General features: G+C 41.6%; 1 protein-coding gene across 1 annotated transcript in view; it reads right to left on the minus strand.

Annotated features, from left to right (window-relative positions):
- htr2cl1 (5-hydroxytryptamine (serotonin) receptor 2C, G protein-coupled-like 1) overlaps positions 1-18941 on the minus strand; it is a 100610-nt gene extending 81669 nt beyond the window's left edge. The window contains exon 1 of the mRNA XM_082149232.1: positions 18705-18941. The gene's annotated coding sequence lies outside the window, so the exon portion shown is untranslated. The remainder of the gene's footprint in view (positions 1-18704) is intronic.
- Between the last annotated feature and the right edge of the window lie 1935 nt (positions 18942-20876).

The following is a 20876-nucleotide window of genomic DNA, read 5'->3' on the forward strand; positions in this document are numbered from 1 at the left end:
CCCTGTGGAACGCTGGTCCTTCCCTGGCCTCCTCTTGCAGGACGCGGCTAATGACCGTGCCCCCACATCGGGCCGCTATGCCACACACGTCCGGGCCGGTCATTCCGCTTCGCTGCACCACCGAGGGTACGTCTGTGGTTCGCATGACCCTGCTGGCACAGTTCTGCTGGCACAGTCTCCTGGCAAGAGCTCCCAACCTGTTCCGCTGGTTCTCCCGAACCATCAGGCTCAGCTATGCGATTCAGTTCGCACGGTCTCCTCCCCACTTCAGGGGAGGCCGCTTCACTTATGGTTAGTGGCAATGCCTCTATCATGAGAGCAGAGGTTGCCACCCTACTGGTGAAGGGTGCAATCGAGACTGTCCCTCCAGCCGAAATGAGGTCCGGGCTTTACAGCCCCTACTTCATTGTCCTGAAGAAATCCGGTGGGTTTTGGCCAATCCTGGACCTCCGCATCCTGAACCGCTCCCTTCACAGGCTGCCGTTCAGGATGCCACGGCCAAACGCATTTTCTATGTGTGCGGCCACAGGATTGGTTTGCAGCGATCGACCTGAAGGACGCCTACTTCCATATCTCCATTCTACCTCGACACAGACCGTTCCTACGGTTTGCTTTCGAGGGGCGGGCATACTAGTATGCGGTTCTCCCATTCGGGCTAGCCCTGTCTCCTCGATTCTTCATGAAAGTCGTCAAGGCAGCCCTTGTTCCTCTACGGGAACACGGGGTTCACATCCTTGCAAACACAGGGACCTAGTGCTCCGGCACCAAGCTCGTCTGAGCCTTCGGGTCAACTGGGAGAAGAGCAAACTCTGCCCCGTGCAGAGGATCTATTTTCTCGGTATGGAAATCGACTCGGTTGCCATGTGCGCGCAGCTTACGAGCGAGCGCGTGCAGTCACTGCTGACTTGCCTCCATCAATTCGAGGGCAAGAATGCGGTTCCACTGAAGGCTCCTGGAGCATATGGCATCCGCAGCCGCAGTATCGCCGCTCGGATTGCTTCATATGAGAACGCTTCAGCTTTGGCTTCAAGATCGAGTCCCGAGGTGGGCATGGCAACACGGCATGCTCCGAGTTCCAGTGACTCCGACCTGCCGTCAGACCTTCACCCCGTGGACGAACCTCAGTTTTCTAAGGGCCGGGGTGCCCTTAGAACGAGTTTCTCTGCAAGTTGTTGTATCAACAGATGCCTCCACCACGGGCTGGGGTGCCATGTGCAATGGACATGCTGCCGCGGGCTCCTGGACAGGACCCCAGCGCCTTTGGCATGTCAATTGCCTCAAGTTGCTGGCTGTACGTCTCGCCCTGCACCGCTTCCGTGCGTTGCTCAGGGGTCAGCACGTACTAGTCCGATCAGACAATACCACGACAGTAGCGCACATCAACCGACAAGGTGGTCTGCGCTCCCGCCGTATGTCACAACTCGCCCGCCACCTCCTCATATGGAGTCAGAAGCATCTGAGGTCGCTTCGAGCCATTTATATCCCGGGAGACCTGAACCGTGCGGCCGTCGAGCAGTTTCGGCTTCGAGAATGGAGAATGGAGACTCCATCCCCAGTTGGTTCAGCTGATTTGGGATCAGTTAGGGGACGCACAGGTCGATCGGTTTGCCTCCCACGACTCGTCCCACTGCGACCTGTTTTATTCCCTGACTGAGGGCACACTCGGCACGGATGCACTGGCGCACAGCTGGCCGCGGGGCCTCCGCAAGTATGCGTCTCCCCCAGTGAGCCTTCTTGCGCAGACCCTGCGCAAGATCAGGGAGGACAAGGAGCAGGTCATTTTGGTTGCCCCGTAGTGGCACAACCGGACCTGGTTCCCCGAACTAGTACTCCTCGCGACAGCACCTCCCTGGCCAATTCCTCTGAGGAAGGACCTCCTTTCTCAGGGACGGGGCACCCTATGGCACCCTCGTCCCGATCTTTGGAACCTCCATGTGTGGCTCCTGGACGGGACGAGGCAGTTTTGAGTACCCTACCACCAGCGGTGGTGGCTACCATCACTTCCGCTAGAGCATCGTCCACGAGACATGCCTATGCATTGAAGTGGAACCTCTTCGTCAACTGGTGTTCTTCCCATCGTGAAGACCCCACGAAATGCCAGATCAGTGTCGTGCTTACCTTCCTGCAGGAAGGGTTGGAGCGAAGGCTGTCTCCCTCCACCCAAAAAGTGTATGTTGCCGCTATTGCCGCACATCACGATGCAGTTGAAGGTAAGTCTCTGGGAAAGCACGACCTGATCATCAGGTTCTTGAGAGGAGCGAGGAGACTGAATAGCTAACAGACATCTGCAGAGCTGCAGGCCAGTTTCTTTTCATGTACACGTGCGATATTCTCCTCAGGTGAGCCTCCCCACAGGCCCTGAGTTCCTCCAGCGCTGCTGACGCCAACGCCAGAGTTATGCCACCGGCAGCTTTCGCGCTTGGCTAGGTGCCTCCATGTGCATGGTTCCCCCTCCGGGTGACCCCCACATGTGTATTTCCACTGTAAGCTTCTCTGAGCATGTGTCCTTCCCTTGGCAAGCCACCTTGCCACCCCTCGGGTTGAAATATTCCACCTGCGGCTGGACACCCCAGTGATACTCCATATACAGCCCCTCCAGGTCATATGTGTATTCTAAGTCCCCCCCTTCGGGCTGGGCATGATTGCATATTTCCGTTGAGATATGCTTCCCAGTGTTCCTTGGTATTCCTGTGTTAAGTAGGACTCCTTCGTCCGTGCCAGTCTAACGACAGGGAGCTCAGACTTACGCAGGGCACTGGAAGACAGCCGAGGTGGCGTGATTAGACTGGGAACCCCATTCGTCGTCACTGACGTAACTCGTAGTGACCACGAAAGGGAACGTCTCGGTTACGTATGTAACCCTCGTTCCCTGAGTAGGGAACGGAGACGTTACGTCTCCCTGCTACTTCCGCTGTACCGCTGGAACTCTGGAACTCTGGAGTTCAGTCTCGGCTCCTCAGCGAAGAAACATATCTGCATGTTGCCAGCGTACTTCCTTATATACCCACGACATGGGGCGGACTTATGCTATGCAAATTCCGCAAACCCATGGCATATTTTTGCCATTGGCTCGTTTTGTATACTCGAAGGTGAGAGGCTTTCTAAGCGAAACCCCATTCGTCGTCACTGACGTAACGTCTCCGTTCCCTACTCAGGGAACGAGGGTTACATACGTAACCGAGACGTTCTCTGCTCCTCCCCATCATGATGGACGGTAGTAGACTCTGTCCTAAGGCTAATGGCAGCTACTCCTCCACAGGTGCCGCCCCTCCACAACCCAGGCAGATGGCAACGAGTTTGTTCTTCTCCCTGTTCAAGTTACTCTAGCCCACCACCGCGAGGGTCCATGGCAGCAGACTCAATGGCACCGCGGATTTTCCACTGGGCAGAGGGTCTTTGACAGTGCATTCCTCCTTTCTCCCACGTTTTCGGGATCCAATGTAACAACAAAATAAACAAACAACAAAACAAATGTAAAATGGCAGCCCCTCACGGACGACTGCCACATATAAACATTATAAAACAAAACATAAAATCTAGGCCTGCTCCTCTCTTGTCCTTCACTGTCATCACTCCTCCTTTTATCCTTCAGGAGTTCCTCCATGGGACTCGAAACTGGTGTGGCACGCAAGTGACGCTCATCAGCACTCAAGCCCCGAGCTTCATTCCGTTCCTACGCCTCTCAGCCGCGTCCTGCTTGCCACAGGCGGTAACTTAATTTAGTATCCAAATTGGCAGTTGAGTGAAAAAGTTCATTTCAAACCCTGGTTGTATATATTAAGACATAAAGGGCCCTATCTTGCACCCAGCGCAATTGACCTGTACACCGACGCATGTATCATTCCTATTTTGCACCCGCGCACAGCGGACTTTTCCCTCCACAGAAGCACGTCGGTTAACTAAGAAATACACTTGCGCTCCCAGGCGCAAACGTTCCCTCATGCTATTTTACAGGTTTAGAAAACAATTCCACTAACCGAAAAAAACTAGTTTAAAGTCAGTGGCGCATTGCGCATGTTATTCAGATGCTATTTTAAGGGTGCATGCTTGGCCATAATCAATGTGCACAACGCGCATACACTTTGATTCTCTCATCTACACAGAAGCAGCAGTTTTCATTTTTGCAAATCATACATTATTACGATAGATAGATAGATAGATAGATAGATAGATAGATAGATAGATTATTATAAAAGCATACATCTAGCTAACACATTTACCCAAATTATCATACGCCTGTTTAACCGAAGTTAATTTGGGTGTGTTTCTCCATCCCCAACGTCACTTCTCTGTGTTTTACGGCCCTGACGAGAACGTCGGTCTCCTCGGCTGTGAACCGCTGCCGGCGCGCGCCTGGCAAATCCGCTTTAGAACAAGCGCGCCTGCTCTTAAAGGGAATGTGAGATGTCGCTCTGATTGGTTTATTTCACATTACGCCCAAACCACACCTATGAATAATGAAGCTACTTCAGACCAACCCATTTTAGATTTGCGTCGGGCGCAAGAGTAATTTATCCCGCCGGTATAATAGCAACAGCGCCCAAGACCCGCCCACAAAGTTACTTGCGTTTCGCGCTTGATACTTGCGTTTCAGATCGTTAAAATAGGGCCCAAAGAGACACACAGCCTTTCATTTCAACAAAGAAACAAAAACTGATAAGCCTTTTTAATTTCATTGTCTAGATATGCGCTATTAAATGGCCAATTACATTTTACTAGTAGCATTTAACATTGCTTTCTTTCCCTGCATCAGAAAATACTTGTGATTAATTTTTTGGGTTACAACCCATCAGTTGACAACCACTGGTCTAATGTTGGCTTATTCTGATCCTGAAAGCAACTTAAATTGACAAAATTAATAACAAACACTAAATATGATAACCTTTGTCTTACAGACACTGACACAAAAACCTACTGCAGAGGAACAGGATGTCTGAAAGCAACCCATTAATCTGTGGTTCTCTCTCACACTCTCCATTTCTTAGTCACTAATCTCTGGAGTTATGGGTGTATACGCTCAGCGATGCTGATCTGCAAGCCGACAAGCATATAACACCATCAGAAAACTTTGTGTCCCATAACCCTCAGTGGGACTGCTCGGCGAGTTGAAACTGTTGAGTGACATTAGGAGGAGAAGGAACATCACAGAGTCAGTGAGGTGTGTGCACATGTTCATGTGTGTGCATGTGTGCCAACCTTCACAAAGACAGGAATAGCAAAAACTAAAATTATCACAAAGTCAGCGAGGTGCCTGTTTCTCCAGGGGCATGATGCCAGAGTATGTATGTGAGAGAGAGGGATATTTCTCAGTAGGCGCATTGTTTGTTGCACATTACACTGAATCTTTGGGATTGCTGTAGAACAGCTTGGAAGAGATCTGTTTTACAGAGTCTCCCTGAGACTGTGGCAGACAGGTCTTCCCTACTCACTCTGCTCTTCCATCCGTAAGAACCCAGATAAAAAGATCACAAAGCAAAGAGGATTAAAAGAAGAGTGGGCAGCTTCGTGGATCAATTGTAAATATGTGTGTGAGTGTGTGTTTCTCACAAATTATCATAACCTCCCACTGCATGAAAAACACATTCACAAACACTCTGTAAGACTAAATATCTCTTGTCACAACCTATAAAAAAATAGGTCTTCACTGGTTCACTTGGGTCCAAAAACCGGGGGTTCTACACAAGACCCAAATGGCAATATTTATTATCTCCTTCTCCGCTCTGTCAATCTGTGCCTCTATGAGTAAATTACCAAGCCCTCCAGTATACTAGCCCATGCTTCAGCGGTATGAGCTCCACATTAACAATGCTCTGCAATTCATTCAAGAAAATGAGTGTGGGGATTTGAGTGTGGGGATTTGCTAATGAATTTTAACATAAATATAAAATGTCCTTGTCATTAGAGGTGCAACAAAGTTTGTGAGCTGTTTATCTACTTGGAATGGCTCGCCCAAGCAGAACAATTATGTAACCCAGCCAGATTTCGATTACAGAAAACCCTCTAAATGCAGTTGATGCCGTTCTACCAAAAATGAAACAACAGTATTTTTCAAGTTTTTCCTCAACTGGTGAAAATGCGCAGAAAATAGTGTATTCCACATTTTTGACAAACAAAGTATAGGCACACTGAGTTAAAATGATTGAAAAATGGCCTTAAATTGTTTGTAATATATGTATTTAGCTGAAGCTCATGCAAAGCATTTCCAAATAATTTTAATATTGGTGATGTACAACATATTGATATTGATTGATATTTGGAAATCGGATATTTGGATAATAATTGGATATTTAATGGATACACAGTACCAGTTGATGTTTAATTATGCATTTTCATATCCTCTACATTTAGAATATCAACTTTTTTTGACTATACAATGAAAGACAACAGGGTCCAAAAAACAACAACATTGGACCCCATTAACTGTCACTGTATGGACGAGAGAGAGAAAAAAATCGTATGTTGCGCGGAAAAACAAAACTCATTTAGGTTTGGAACAACATGGAGTTTAATGTAAAAAAGCACAGAATTTTCATTTTTGGGTGAACTAGCATTTACATAAAGTCTTTAATAAATCTCAACAAAATTTACATTTTTACATTTTTATTCTGTACATTATAATGTTGCGATGACTATGTTGGCTTAGTTCGTTTTACCTTATTTTTAATTTATTAGGACAAAATTTTTATATCAACCAAATGCTAAAATCAGTTACTGACCATAACAATAAAATAATGATCAACTTATTGGTAGGACGGAATTTTAATATCAGAGCATAGGTAACTGATACGTTTATCAATATCCACCCAGTGAACTCTGCTATAAAGCAGATACTATTCTGAGGATAGTTAGGTTCATCTGATTACATATGCAGGTATAGACAGTGGTAAACAACTCTTGATATATGGCCTTTCAACAAGGGACAGAGACTGATCTGGATACAGACTGACCCTCTTTATTCAATCACTTCTTTGATGTTTGGCTGCCTTCCTGTCCTCCAATCCTGCCCCCATCTCTCTCCCTGTCTGTCTCGCTACTTCACAACATAAATTCCGCCTCAGACATAACCTCGTGTCCTGTGCTGAGGCCTTGAACTTTAGACAAGCAAAGACTCCAGCCCTTGACAATGTTAATTCATGTCCTCCACACATCTTGGAATCTCAAAGTCACACCAGCCGATGTGAAAGCACACAGTGCCTGGCACATACCAGCGAGTTTGGATGTCACAGAGGGCACACAGCAGGACAGTAAATGAACATGCTGGATCCATTGATGCCACCCCAGAGAGAATGTCAGTTCCCCACGAAGACACAAAGAAAAGACGTGGCCGTGTAAAGCCTATTTATTTATCTATCAAAAAAAAACCTTCAAGGCTGAGGCTAAGCATCTGATATGGTCTGCTGTGGTGTATTAACGTAGTATAGTATCCACCTTATTTTTAATGTAATGTTGCCTTCACATGCTATCAGAATTCTCGTAAATACGAGTTTCCTAGTTAAAAATTGGACATGAATTTTCAGTTGTCAATCAATTGCCCCTTTCAAGTTTTATTTACCACTGGGAAGTTCTGGGATAATTTTGATACCCAAGTTCCCAAGATGGCAAAGGGGAGAACGATCGCTGCTATGACTGGTATTCTTATTAGTTTTTTCCACAACCGCTATCATGTTGTCTTTTCGTTAAAGTAGCGCATATTAACATGAGTAGTCATTTGAAGTGTATTGTTTGTTTTATACACAGCGAAAATAGCCTGTATTTCACCGAAATTCCAGAATCATCCGCAATCTGACTTTTGATAACGTGGTGAATGTGTATATGGTTGTCAATAAATGGGACACTACATTTAATTTTGGCTTTAACCCTTTCACACGTAAGTTTAAAATATTCTGGCTGACCCCCCAGCGTGAGTTTTTCAAGGCGACCGTTATTTAGAACGTGTCACTTTATGGTTTCCATGGTGACGCGTCATTGCTTGTCACGTGACACACCGCAGCAACAACAGCGCTGAATGAAGGATGATCTGCTTTTATGTCATTTTTCCTTTTTTATTCACAAATTTGTTAGCTATGACATGAAATATCTGATATTCCGATTGTCAAATATATGCAAGTGGAAGTGTTTTGTTGTTTAAACACCTTTATAACGATCGCGTTAGTTGAGCTGCATGCGCGATGGGCGCCGCCATGTTAGTTTGTGCCGCAGTTCTGAGAATCGGATCTGTTGGATTTACAACACGTGAATTCATCCACTTCTCCCGAAATACATGAAAGTAAGTGGCTGGTGAACTGGGAGAAGAATAGAGTAAACTTTAAAGTTACTTACACAATGTGTATCTGATATGAATAAAACGTGTCTAATTATAATGGAAAGGATTATTATTGCCTCTTCCATTGACATCAGTGTGTATTTTACAAACTCTAAATGTATAGTTTTTTTTTAGTACTTAGCCTATGTGAATTTATATGTCTGAAACCTAAAATAAACATTATGTGGTTGAAAACACAGAAAAGTTATGATATATGACATCTCTGAGCGCCAGCCAATGTGCGAAAGCACATTTGAATCTAGCAGTTGATCACGTGATGCACTGACCGTTCTAATCACACTGGTGTGATCGTACGCTCCAGGGACCAGCCTAGACTGATCACACCGGTGTGATCGTACGTGCGAAAGGGTAATAAGATTTTTTTATTTATTGATTAATAGAGGGTGAGGCCATTTGTAAAGTGAATGTGCAAGGCTTCCGGTGTCCTCAACTTCAAGTTATTTTTAGCTGTAAAAAACTGATACTGCAAACTATGATATTGAAAAGTGTTTCTAACCACATTATTTTTATTTATTGTCGTAAACACTGGTTTGTAGCATAAATAGTTTTACAATTTTCAGCACTTTGATATTCTTCTAGTTATTTACCTATAGTTTCAATGAATTGAAACTCTCACACATTCACAGAAAATAGTACAGGATAATACTGTATAGTAGCTATATTATAATGTAATTCGATACAGTATGGCATAGTATAGTATAGTGTAGTAGGGTAAGATGGGGAAGAAGCCCCTAATAATATATCATACAGTATTTTTAAATATATGGAAGTTGTGATTTATTGTTTACCACAAATAAATCAAATTATAATAAAAACTCTAAAAAGAAAATTAAGTGATTTCTCCATTACCACATTGAGTATTTCAGCCATAAATAACAACATGATTAATATGAGTCAATTAAACCTTGATCATGGTGAAATTGAATTTACATTAGGAGGGGATTGAACTGCCACCTTATCGTGGTGGAGGGGTTTGAGTACCCGAACGATCCTAGGAGCTATGTTGTCCGGGGCTATATGCCCCTGGTAGGGTCTCCCAAGGCAAACAGGTCCTAGGTGACGGGTCAGACTAAAGGCCCTTTCACACTGGACGCGATTTTGACGCACGAATAATTGGCGCGATGGGTTTATTTTTTTATCAGTTGTTTGTGTAATGAGTGCTTCCACACTGAACGCGAATGCGCTGCGGCGAAAAAACTACTTTTATTTTTTTCACTTCGATGTTGATTTTTTTTTTACTTTTGCGGCGACAGAATAGGCTTCAGCCAATCATATACTACTATACAAGGACAACGATTTGAAAGACAATGTGTGGCGTAGCATTGCCAACCAACTCGGTTATCACGACTGTGAGTATGTTGTGTGATAGTTTTAGTCGTTGTATAGTCTCAGCTGTCGGCGCGATTCGCGTGAAAGTTTTGGAATGTTGAAGCTCTCTGAACGTCACAGACGTCGCAAATTCGCGTCGCGGCTGATGTGAATGGTTTTGATGCAAACTATTCGCACACGAATTATTCGCTTTTTCGTTTAGCTTTTTCGTTACGCATCCGGTGTAAAAGGGCCTTAAGAGCGGTTCAGAAGCCCAATATGATGCAAGAAAAAATCAAGAACGAGACGTCACCCGGCATGGCGCAGCCAGGGCCTCACCCTGGAGCCAGACCCGGGGTTGGGCATTCGAGCGCCTGGTGGCCGGGCCTCCCCCATTGGGTCCGGCCGGGCTCAGCCCGAATGACCGCCCTCCCGTGGGCTCACCACCTGCAGGAGGGACCGTAAGGGGCTAGTACATAGTGGATCAGGCGGCAGTCGAAGGCGGGGGCCCCGACGACCCGATCTCTGGACACGGAAACTGGCTTTAGGGACATGGAACATCACCTCGCTGGCGGGGAAGGAGTCTGAGCTTGTGCAGGAGGTTGAGAGATACCAACTATAGATAGTCTGGATCACCTCCACGCGCAGCTTGGGCTCTGGAACCACACTCCTTCAGAGAGGCTGGACTCTCTACCACTCTGGAGTTGCCCATGGTGAGAGGCTGCGGACTGGTGTGGGTTTGCTTATAGCCCCCCAGCTCAGCCGCCATGTGTTGGAGTTCACCCCGGTGAACGAGAGGGTCGCTTCCCTGCACCTTCGGGTCGGGGACAGGTCTCTCACTGTGGTGTGTGCCTATGGGCCCAACGGCAGTGCAGAGTACCCGGCCCTCTTGAGGTCCCAGGAAGGGGTGCTGTAAAGTGCTCTGACTGGGGACTCTGTGCGGTTTTCGTCCCGGTCGTGGAACACTAGACCAGCTCTATACCCTCTCCAGGGTGCTGGGGACCACACGATTTCATCTCTGCTTTTTGCGGCTGATGTTGTCATGTTGGCCTCATCAGACCAGGACCAAGTGTGAAGCGGCTGGGATGAGAATCAGCACCTCCAAACCGAGGCCATGGTTCTCAGTCGGAAAAGGGTGGCTTGCAGGTAGGTGGAGAGTTCCTGCCTCAAGTGGCAGAGTTCAAGTATCTGGGGGTCTTGTTCACGAGTGAGGGAAGGATGGAACGGGAGATTGACACCACTGCATTTAATAGTGTTTAAAATGGCTGTTCAATTTTGCACACACATTCGCCAGTAAAATTGATGCAAAAGATCTCAAATTCATAAAAAGATAGCATGGGTATAAGTGAAATCAGAAAAGAGGTTGAAAGAGGACGGCTGCAGGGGGGAAGGATTGTACAGAATTGAACTGAAAGCCCATGTGTGGGAGGATAGATGTTTGAATAGCTCACACCTACTGTGAAAGTCTGAGAGGTATTTTAAAGCCTCCTTCTGACACCCTGATCTACAGGGTTTCTCAATGTCACAGAAAGGGACACAGTGTGAACAGAGAGGCAATTACACTCAACACTTTTTCTATTTGGCACAACGTGTACATACACGCATGAACACACAAAAACACACAAACACCCCAGAAGTCAATGACCTCTAAACTGACACCTGGCCCCAAATTTCCAAAATATCTAGCATAGTCAATATTATTTCAGTTGTCGTTTGTAAGCCAACCATAGTGCTCATACTTGAAGTACTTTATTTATACTTTACTTATTCTTAAACTTTGGCACATAACACCACAAACATACAATTTCCACTTGCTGGACGATCAAATGGACAACTAAATACTTATATATTAATATATTTTGCAGGTGCTTTTATCCAAAGTGATTTACATTGCATTTAAGGTATTGAGCTACAGGAATGCCATTGCAGGACAAGCCATATCATAGAGACTTTGTGGTATGCTGTTTTGACGTGGGCTTGTAGGTAACCACACAGCAACCACCTAGCAACACACTAAAAACCACAAAGAACAACTACATATTAACACCCTGGCAACCACTATAAAAACATAACATTGTAGAATCCATTTTTGCACTGGTAAGCGCCACTCACATTCTTCAAAAGGTTTGAATGCTCTTTCTAATAAGATCTGGAAGCTTGTCTGAGGAACCATGTCAATTTAGAGTCCTTTTGTGGAGGAGTTTGTTTTCGGAAACTTTTACAAAGTATCTGGACGCCACCGATGTCTGTAGCCATGCACGATAAAAATAATGACTCTACCTGGCCCTACTCCATGCTTCACAACTTTATGGGTATTAAGCACTTTCTGCTTCATAAATTAAATATACTTGCATTTTTACGACTACGGGACACTCCACAGGTGCAGCTGTAAAGCAGAGGCTTCACTGTGTGCGTAATATAACGTTTGTCAATCGATGCATTTTCTGGGCTGAAAGCACGTTTCAGACAACATAGCCATACTGGAAAAAAACATATTAAACTAGTCTAAACTTGTTTGCTAGTCTTATCCAGTCTTCCATCTAGACTCAAGCTGGCTGTTTTTAGAGAGGTTTTGATTACTTTTCAGTTGGTCTGTTTGAGAGACCATCTTAAACCAGCTGAAACACGCAAACCAGTTAAGGCTGGATTAAGCTGTTTTTTTCAGCAGGGACTGTGATGGATGGGTACTGATGAGCTTTATAAATACATACACGTGTACACAATTTTTCATTAATTAATTTACATTAACACTTTTTCATGCTTTAAAACCTTCTGCTAATTTCAAATTGTCTGTCTATTGATGAGACGTGCTTTCTCTTTATCAGATCAATTCAGCACTGACACAAATCAGTCAGATTCTAATGTGTTCATGTCTGTGTGTGTGTTCTGTAAATGGCAAAATGGTGAATACCGCAGTGGGCTGCATTGTGGTCCGGCTCATATGCGTTCCAGGTGACAGTCAGCGATTTATACAACACTCCCAGCCTTCTGAAGTCCCACACATTTCGTACACGCAGGGTCCAAAGCTACATGCAAAGCTCTGTGTGTTTTTCCACAGTCGGAGCTTCAACCCTCACAGTGAGAGACGGACAGAATGCATATGAGGAATTGCTGTTGACACCAGCTGAAGTATTTCCAGTAAGTACTATGGAAACAGAATGTCCAGATTTAAAATTAGAACATGATGAAAATAGAACATCAAGACAAGAGAGAGAAAAGAGCATAGTCAAGGCCATTGTTTAGTTTAAAGTGTCATGCACATTTCGAAATTAAACAAAAGAGACATTAAGCAAAAAAAAAAGGCCACCTGTAGCACTTCTAAGCATGCTACTGAGCTACAAAGACTACAAATGATCCAATCAAAGTCTACAAATACAAAATAGCCATGTGTCTGCAATTAAAAAAACTCTTACAAGTAACACTTTAGAATACTGTTCCATCATTAATGATATCTACACAGGAACAAAGGAGTAAAGCATTATTAACATTCTAGTGATTATGATTAACTAACAAGAAACAAATTAATTAATTAGTAAGTAATAGTGCTCAGTTGAATGATGCAGTTATTTTAATTATTTTTCATACCTCTTGGAGCAATGCTCCGACAGGATCTATAGACTATAGACAGGGTCATAATTAATGAATAATGCATAATGTATAATTATGATGATCATGGTAACCCCATGACTCAAGTATCACCAAATCTTTCAGATGGACTTACAAATTATTTGGAACAGTATTCTAAAGTGAGAAGCATGATAACTCCCTAGCCAGTAATGACTGAAGCTATTGAAAGCTTTTGAGGTTTTTGTAAGGATTTGCATAATACTTGCTTCTGACGAATTTGGTAACACGTGATTCATTACTAGTGGGTTACCATGATTTTCGCTTTAGAATACTGATCCAAATAATTTGTAATTCCTTTAAAAGGATGTAGAAACACTTGAGTTATTACTATCCAAATCCTTACAAAAACCTCAAAAGCTTACAATGACTTCAGTCATGACCAGGGAGTTATCAGAGTCACTCCTAGTGGGTTCCCATGATCTTCACTTTAGAATGAATAATACATTATGTTCTTAAGTAGTTCTTAGTAGTCCTTTGGGGGGTATGAAAAAATTGTAGTTGCTTATTAGCTAATATTAGTTAATGTTAATATTGCGTTACTCCTTTGCTCCTGTGTAGTTATTCATTAATGATGGAACACTATTATAAAGTGTTACCTACTCATATAAATATTGTTTATAAACAACTGATACAACGTAATCTTTTATCACTGAAAAGCCTCTCAGCAACAAGAACAAAAATGAACAAAGAACTTCGATCCTTTTTACTCAATTTTGCAGATGCCTCGTTTACAATACACTGAACAATATTATTCCATTTATTTAATATGTCAGGGGCCTTTAACCTTTTACAGATTGTTTGGTGGATAAAATTAAGTAAAACATTTGTAAATTATTGATACATTTTTATGTGGCCATTCTAACTTTAGCTTTGTTTATATTTGGTTGTAGTGGACTTAAAGGTATAGTTCACCCAAAAATAAAAATTCTGTCATCATTTACTTATCTTCATGTCGTTCCAAAGCGGTTTCATTTTATTTTTCTGAGGAACAGGAATGAAAATATTTTCAGAAATGTTAAGCTGCATCTGAATTTGCATACTTCCCTACTAAATAGTAAAAAGAGTATGTTCGAATTCTTCATAAAACAGTAGTCAAACCCAGATGACTTACTACTTCCGACAAGATTCTGAAGAGCGTATCAGATGGACATGACAAAGAATTTGTGAATAGCAGTGAAATAACACAACTAATGCTGGTAGGTCACATGACAATGAGAACATGACGGATACATATACTATGAGAACATACTTATAACGGTCACAAAGTAATTACTTATTCAAAAGAAGTACCTACTCCAAGATTATGTAAATATTTTCATGTATCACATAATAAAAAAAATTTCTCACATAAAAAAATATCTTGAATATTGCACAACAATTGGCAGACCCCTACAGTACAACCACAGACATCCTACAGGTTGAGGACCCCCCTATGACGACCCCTGGAATACCTTGAATGCGCGGTTGCTTTGTATAACGCAATGTCTGCCAATACATAAAATATAAATAAATGCACATTAGTTCAAGTACAGTGAATCAATTAACTATTGCTGGGCCCAGAGTTGATTCCTGAGCGCAGCAACACTGAAAAACAATCTGCATTTAATTTATTACTTTCATACACTGACATTAAAATGTGTTTCACTGATCTTTCTAATAGATGTAATCGTGCGTATACATCAGCGTAGAGAATGATGCAGTGTGTGGGGAATATTTAGTTCAGGCCTGGTATGCAAACACAAAGAAACAATGAAAACTGTTATTCTAAACGATTCCTAGTAGCTGGAAAAACCGGTTCTACAACATGACACCGTGTTTTGATGAAGACTCCTTACTCGTTTGGACTTGGAACAAGCTGACAGACATGAAAATCAGAATTACATGAATCGATGTATCTTCAAGAGGCAGAGTAATTTTTTCGGCATGGATTGTGCACCCTTCCACTCTTTTTTATACTCTATTCTTGGTGCTGTAATACCTTCAAAAGGTTAAACATGATATTCTACAACTGTCCCGTTTGAAAACGCTGCAAAAAAACTGCAAGACATTTCTATAGTTATCACTACACTAAGTAACAGTACACATGCAGAAAATCAACATTTGAGATTCACTCCCACTAGTAAATGTGGTTGTCACTTCCGTTCGTCCTTTTGCTAATAAACAGATTGCTGTATAAGCTATATTATATCAGGCCAATACTGCATTATGCTATCCGTGCTGAAGTTCTGATCTGAACTGCTGACACTATCACAGTTAAAGGGTGTAACAACTGGAAACAGGCTGCTGGAATGAACATGGGTCTCCAAAGGCATGTCTCAAAGAAACACCTCACCAGTCAAGTCATGTGAAAGGAAAGAGAGAGGTGCAGTGACAGTGCCAAAGACATAGCTACGCTCATGAATACCGAACAACTGAAGAGAAACTGGCACTAGATTTTTCTTATTCTGGTAAGTCAATTCCCTTCATGACGGAAGCCAAAAGTCTTTAATGAACTAAACTCCTGAGAACTGAACTATATTCCTGAGAACACAGTTGTCAACTTTGTCAGTTTCATTTGATATATAAAATCCTAGTTAAAATTTTTACTGACCCCAAACTTTTGAACAATAAATGTTATGTTTAGTCACAAGTGTGGCAAGTATGACCGCTCAGAATATCAAAATGCCTCTGTGTGATTCATCCCAGCACTGATGCTGCCCAGGGAAGAAAAGTGACATATGGGGCATCTCTTGTATTTTGACACCTAAAAAAGACAGACTCAGGGGGAAACGGCCGGAGAAGCTCCCACATGCTGTGGCACTGAACCTGGGATGTCTCTAGTGCCAAGGACTCTGTGACAGGTGGACTGTTTCTGTAGCTTGTCTCTGGGGCTGTAATCTGGGGACGTGGGTACGAGAGCACATCAAGACAAGATCAGATGAGATGTGTGAAAGACCGACAGAGAGGAAAAGAGAGAAAAGGGCAGACAGGCAGAAAGGGAATTTTCCCCTGTGGACGCACACAACGGTTTCCGTGCACTACACGCATGTATTTATCCATGTGTGTTTTTGTGTTCGGTGCCTGTTTGGGCAGCTTTCGTTTTGCATAAAGAAATTAAAGAACACAAAATTATTAAGCAGAGGATCTTCTAATGCTCATGGTGACGGTCACACCAGCAAATCAATTTAAAGTGGAGCAGGTCAGGTCACCGCTTAAGATTATTGAAATTCTTTATCCCACCATCAATGTGTGCTGGATGTTAGTAAAAACAAAAGCATTGAAAAGATATGCCAACAAACATTTTAAATGCAACAAAAACAAATGTTATAAAAATAAATAAAAATGGAACCACAATCAAGGCAAAAATACTACAAACTACTGTGTTTCATTCATAGTGGTGAGCCATTCCCACTGGGTACAATCAGACCTGACAGAACACTGAATAAGCACGGTCCAGGGCCACTCAGACAAAGCCCTAATGCCTGCACCAGGCAGCCGATTCATATTTATGAGAAACCCCACAGAGAAGCAGAACATTAAACATAAAACCAAAGCCCAGAACACCAGAACACAATCCAGCACAGCCTCACATCATCAATTTCTCTCCAGGGTGCTAACTCTAGATCAGTTGTCCACTTCAATACATAAACTAATGAGATCAGAAAGAAAATGATGAAGGTTGATTCCAGATGAGCTAAGATGTATTATAAACGATCTGGAAGGAGTATGAACAAAACAAACCAGGGAAAAGCATTATTCACATACATCACATGTAGATCGTTTCTAATGGACCCTTTTCAGGGTTATCAGAAGCGGAAGTCACCATAGATGGGTAAATTTCTATAGTGGTAAACAGGTTACTTCATCAAATATGATTGTTGGGTTTCCATTTGTTCCAATAGTAAAAGAAAAATAATCCACAATAGCATTTCCACGACTTTCCAAAACAGGGAAAAAAATTACAGAGATGGATTACAGTAGTCAGAGGAGAGAAAGATTACAAATTTACCATCAGCCATTGTAGAAACACCTTCAAAGCAAGTTTTTATAACTTAAAGCCACAGAAATATTGATATAAATGTATATTATTATTATTATTATTATTATTATTAAATAATGAAAATAAAAATAAGTGTTGCTTGATTCACGATGTTAATAATTGTAGAAATGATCACCACAGTCTGTGAAAAGTAGGCCTATCCATTGGTTATATTGGTTACATATGACCTCAGGTCAAAGAAAATGTGGATTAAAACAATATTTCATCTACCCCATTTTAATGGAAGAGCCAGATAATTAGATGTCTTAAAAACAGTATTAAAATCCTAACACACCTTTTTTATAAAACAATAGGATGCTAATTAACTCACTTTCATTCTCAAAAAGCAGACTTAATGTCATTTTTAAACTACGCTAAATGGGGAACAATTACGCATGCAACTGCGCGCGGATGATGTCAGCCGTATTGCGTCATTTCATCTTATTACAGCGTCCACTTTTCAAACCTGTACGCGTCCTCACTCTTTCACGCGGGCGCGCGCCTCTCCAAGTCCTATACATAATAAGGAATTGGAAGGAATCTGGACACATCGCGTCGCATAATGTCACCACACGAAACCAGCAGTAATAAATTCACTGCTAGTCTCAAGAGAGATCCCACTTATTAAATTGATATCACCAATTAATCATCTATTTTAATTAGATCAAGGCAAATATACCTCAGCAACTACAATGAACGTGACCAATGCTCATAAATTTGTCTCTACATATCACTGAATCTGACTCATGAAACTGGATTTCTTAGAGCAAAGACATTTAAATGCCACTAGAAGGGGATTCATTTTACACTCTTTGACATTGACAGCAAATTGCGAACAACTGAGGAAAGACTTGAGTAAGGTCATGACTCTATTTCATGACAATGTTTGAAAATGTTGTGTTTATATCACTTGATTAACAAGATGCGTAATAGATGTGGAGCGATGCGCAAAGGAAACACTAAAGTTCTGTTACACATCACAGCGCATTCAATAAAATCTACGAGGTTCATCTCCAACTACATAATAGCAAAATCACCAGCAATGCCGTCATTAAAATAAGCTTTTATAGCATTTACAAGATGTGTTGTCTTATCCTGCGCACAGGATCATTGCTAAACAAAGAGAAGCTAAATTACTTGAAATGGCTTAAATCCACATTTTAAAACGTTAAGAATTCATTCACTTTCCGAACTTAGAGTCGTTTTAAGACATAAGTAACTGTGAATACTTTAATCAGGCTTTTTTAAATACTTTTTTTCTACAAATGAATATGTAAATGAATTGTAAAAATGCAATTGTTAAATGAATACGTGATACTTCGCAGTGAGAAGATATAGACTACATCCATCTAAAACGAATTAAATAAATAAACACCAGTGTTTTCTCGCACGTAAAAAAAGAATAAATGTTATTTATGATTAACTCACCCATTAAGAAATCGTCTGTCTCTTCTGACCTGCCGGCATTCTTGCGTTTCTCCTCTCCTATTTAGTCTTCTTTCACTTTCATTGATGACGAATTCCTCAAGAACGCAAGCCCGTGGCAGGACGAGGATTGTGCTCATTCAGACTGAAGCGCGGGGAAGAGAGAGGGAGGGAGGGAGAGAGGGGGAGAGAGAGAGCGCGCGCGCGAGCGCCGTCACTGCCTGCAACCAGCCGCACACCAAACAACGCGCGAGGATCCACAGGCTGTGTGTTAATGCAGCTGCGCTCTGGCGCACGGCCACGGGTAGCAAGGGTGGTGGCCAGCCAGTGTTTATCTGTAACGCATCTCACAGTACTCGACGGTCCGGTTTAATTACTCTGAACTTGCAATTAGTGAACGACTGAGCACTTTTCTCACCATCAGGAAACTGAAAGTCACGCATAAAGATCGTTTTGTAATAAAGTCGTCTAATGGTGTAAATCAATCCAGTGCCAAAAGTTAACATACCAGAAGTTAAATTAGCCAGTTTTGTAAATGTCACTTCTTCACAAACCAATTTACATAATGCGTCTTTAACTATTATGCCGGCTATATGCCTTAAACTTATTACAATGTACAGTACAGATTTGTCCACACACACACACACACACACACACACACACACACACACACACACACACACACACACACACACGCACACACACACACTGTATATACGTAATTTTTGCTGCCTAATATTTTTCTAAACTGGGAGGAATCAATTACATTGTAAAATATTTTTCAATAGTCATAATTTTTTTTTTATAAAATAAAAAATAAAATAAATACAAATTATATATATATATATATATATATATAATTTTATTTATAAAAAAAAAAGATGACTATTTATGACTATATTACACAGTATTACACTGTAAAAAATTTCTAACCCTCCCAAATCAAAAATTTCAAGTGACCGATAACATCTAAATTTTTCAATTGGCCCAAGTGAAATTCTTGTTGCAATAGTCTGTTAACATTGGCTCAATGAGAAATAATAAGTCAGACTAATTGAAAAATTTAGATGTTATCGGTCACTTGAAATTTTTGACTTGGGGATGTATTTTTTTTTTAGTGTACTGCTTTCACTGTATTTGATCAAATATATATATATATATATATATATATATATATATATATATATATATAATTTGTATTTAATTTAATTTTTAATTTTATTAAAAAAAAATTATGACTATTGAAAAATATTTTTAAATGTAATTTATTCCTCCCAGTTTAGAAAAATATTAGGCAGCAAAAAAAAAGGTTTTGAACATAGATAAAAATAAAAACCATTATTTATAATTGTGTACCAAATCAGCATATTAGGGTGAGTTCTTAAAAATCATGACGACTGGAGTAGGAGTAGGCCTAATTATTCTTATACAATTATGGATCCTATATAATTATGTACAATTACTGTAAGTACATGTACTTAATTTTACAAACACACACACATGCATTTTATTCATGGTGACAAAGACATTGGAGACAGAAATGGGAGTAGAGTTTGGGCCATAGGCATTGTTAGACCCTATTTTTATGTCTTTCATCGCAATCCACCCCTAAAAATCTGTGATTAAAACTGTCAACACTCTTAAATATCTGCGATTATGTGATCTCTCTTCACTTTGTCTAAACCAAACAGCTGCAGTGAGCTATCGGTGGTTATTTCACTTAGAATCAACTCTTACCAGTCCCTTATCTTTTCAAAAAAACTAACGATGGTTACATTAGGTATTATTCTTAGTCAGAGGAAGACTCGCTCATAGGCAGGCTGGCAGTGTTCTGCACGGAGGACTACCCGCACACAGCTGTTCACAGATGCACACTTCATTTCTCTGTGTCTCATCAGAACGCTCTCTGGTCCAGTGAAATCACAACATCAAATGCAACTAAATCTCTCACCTTAACTGATTTACATCTACTGATAAACAGATGGCATTTGTTTATTAAAGCAAAATTGTCAATCAAGCGAGATTCAAAAAGATAATGCAAAACATTTTGTCTTTTACAACATTATTTTTAAATCATAGCACCTCCCATTATTCTCAGTGATGATTCATTACACTAATACTATATTTAAGGGGTGCTCATTTGTCATAAATAATGCAAACATATCACCTAAACTT

The sequence above is a fragment of the Leuciscus leuciscus genome, assembly GCF_965113295.1.
Source record: "Leuciscus leuciscus genome assembly, chromosome: 2".
NCBI classification, from domain to species: Eukaryota; Metazoa; Chordata; class Actinopteri; order Cypriniformes; family Leuciscidae; genus Leuciscus; species Leuciscus leuciscus.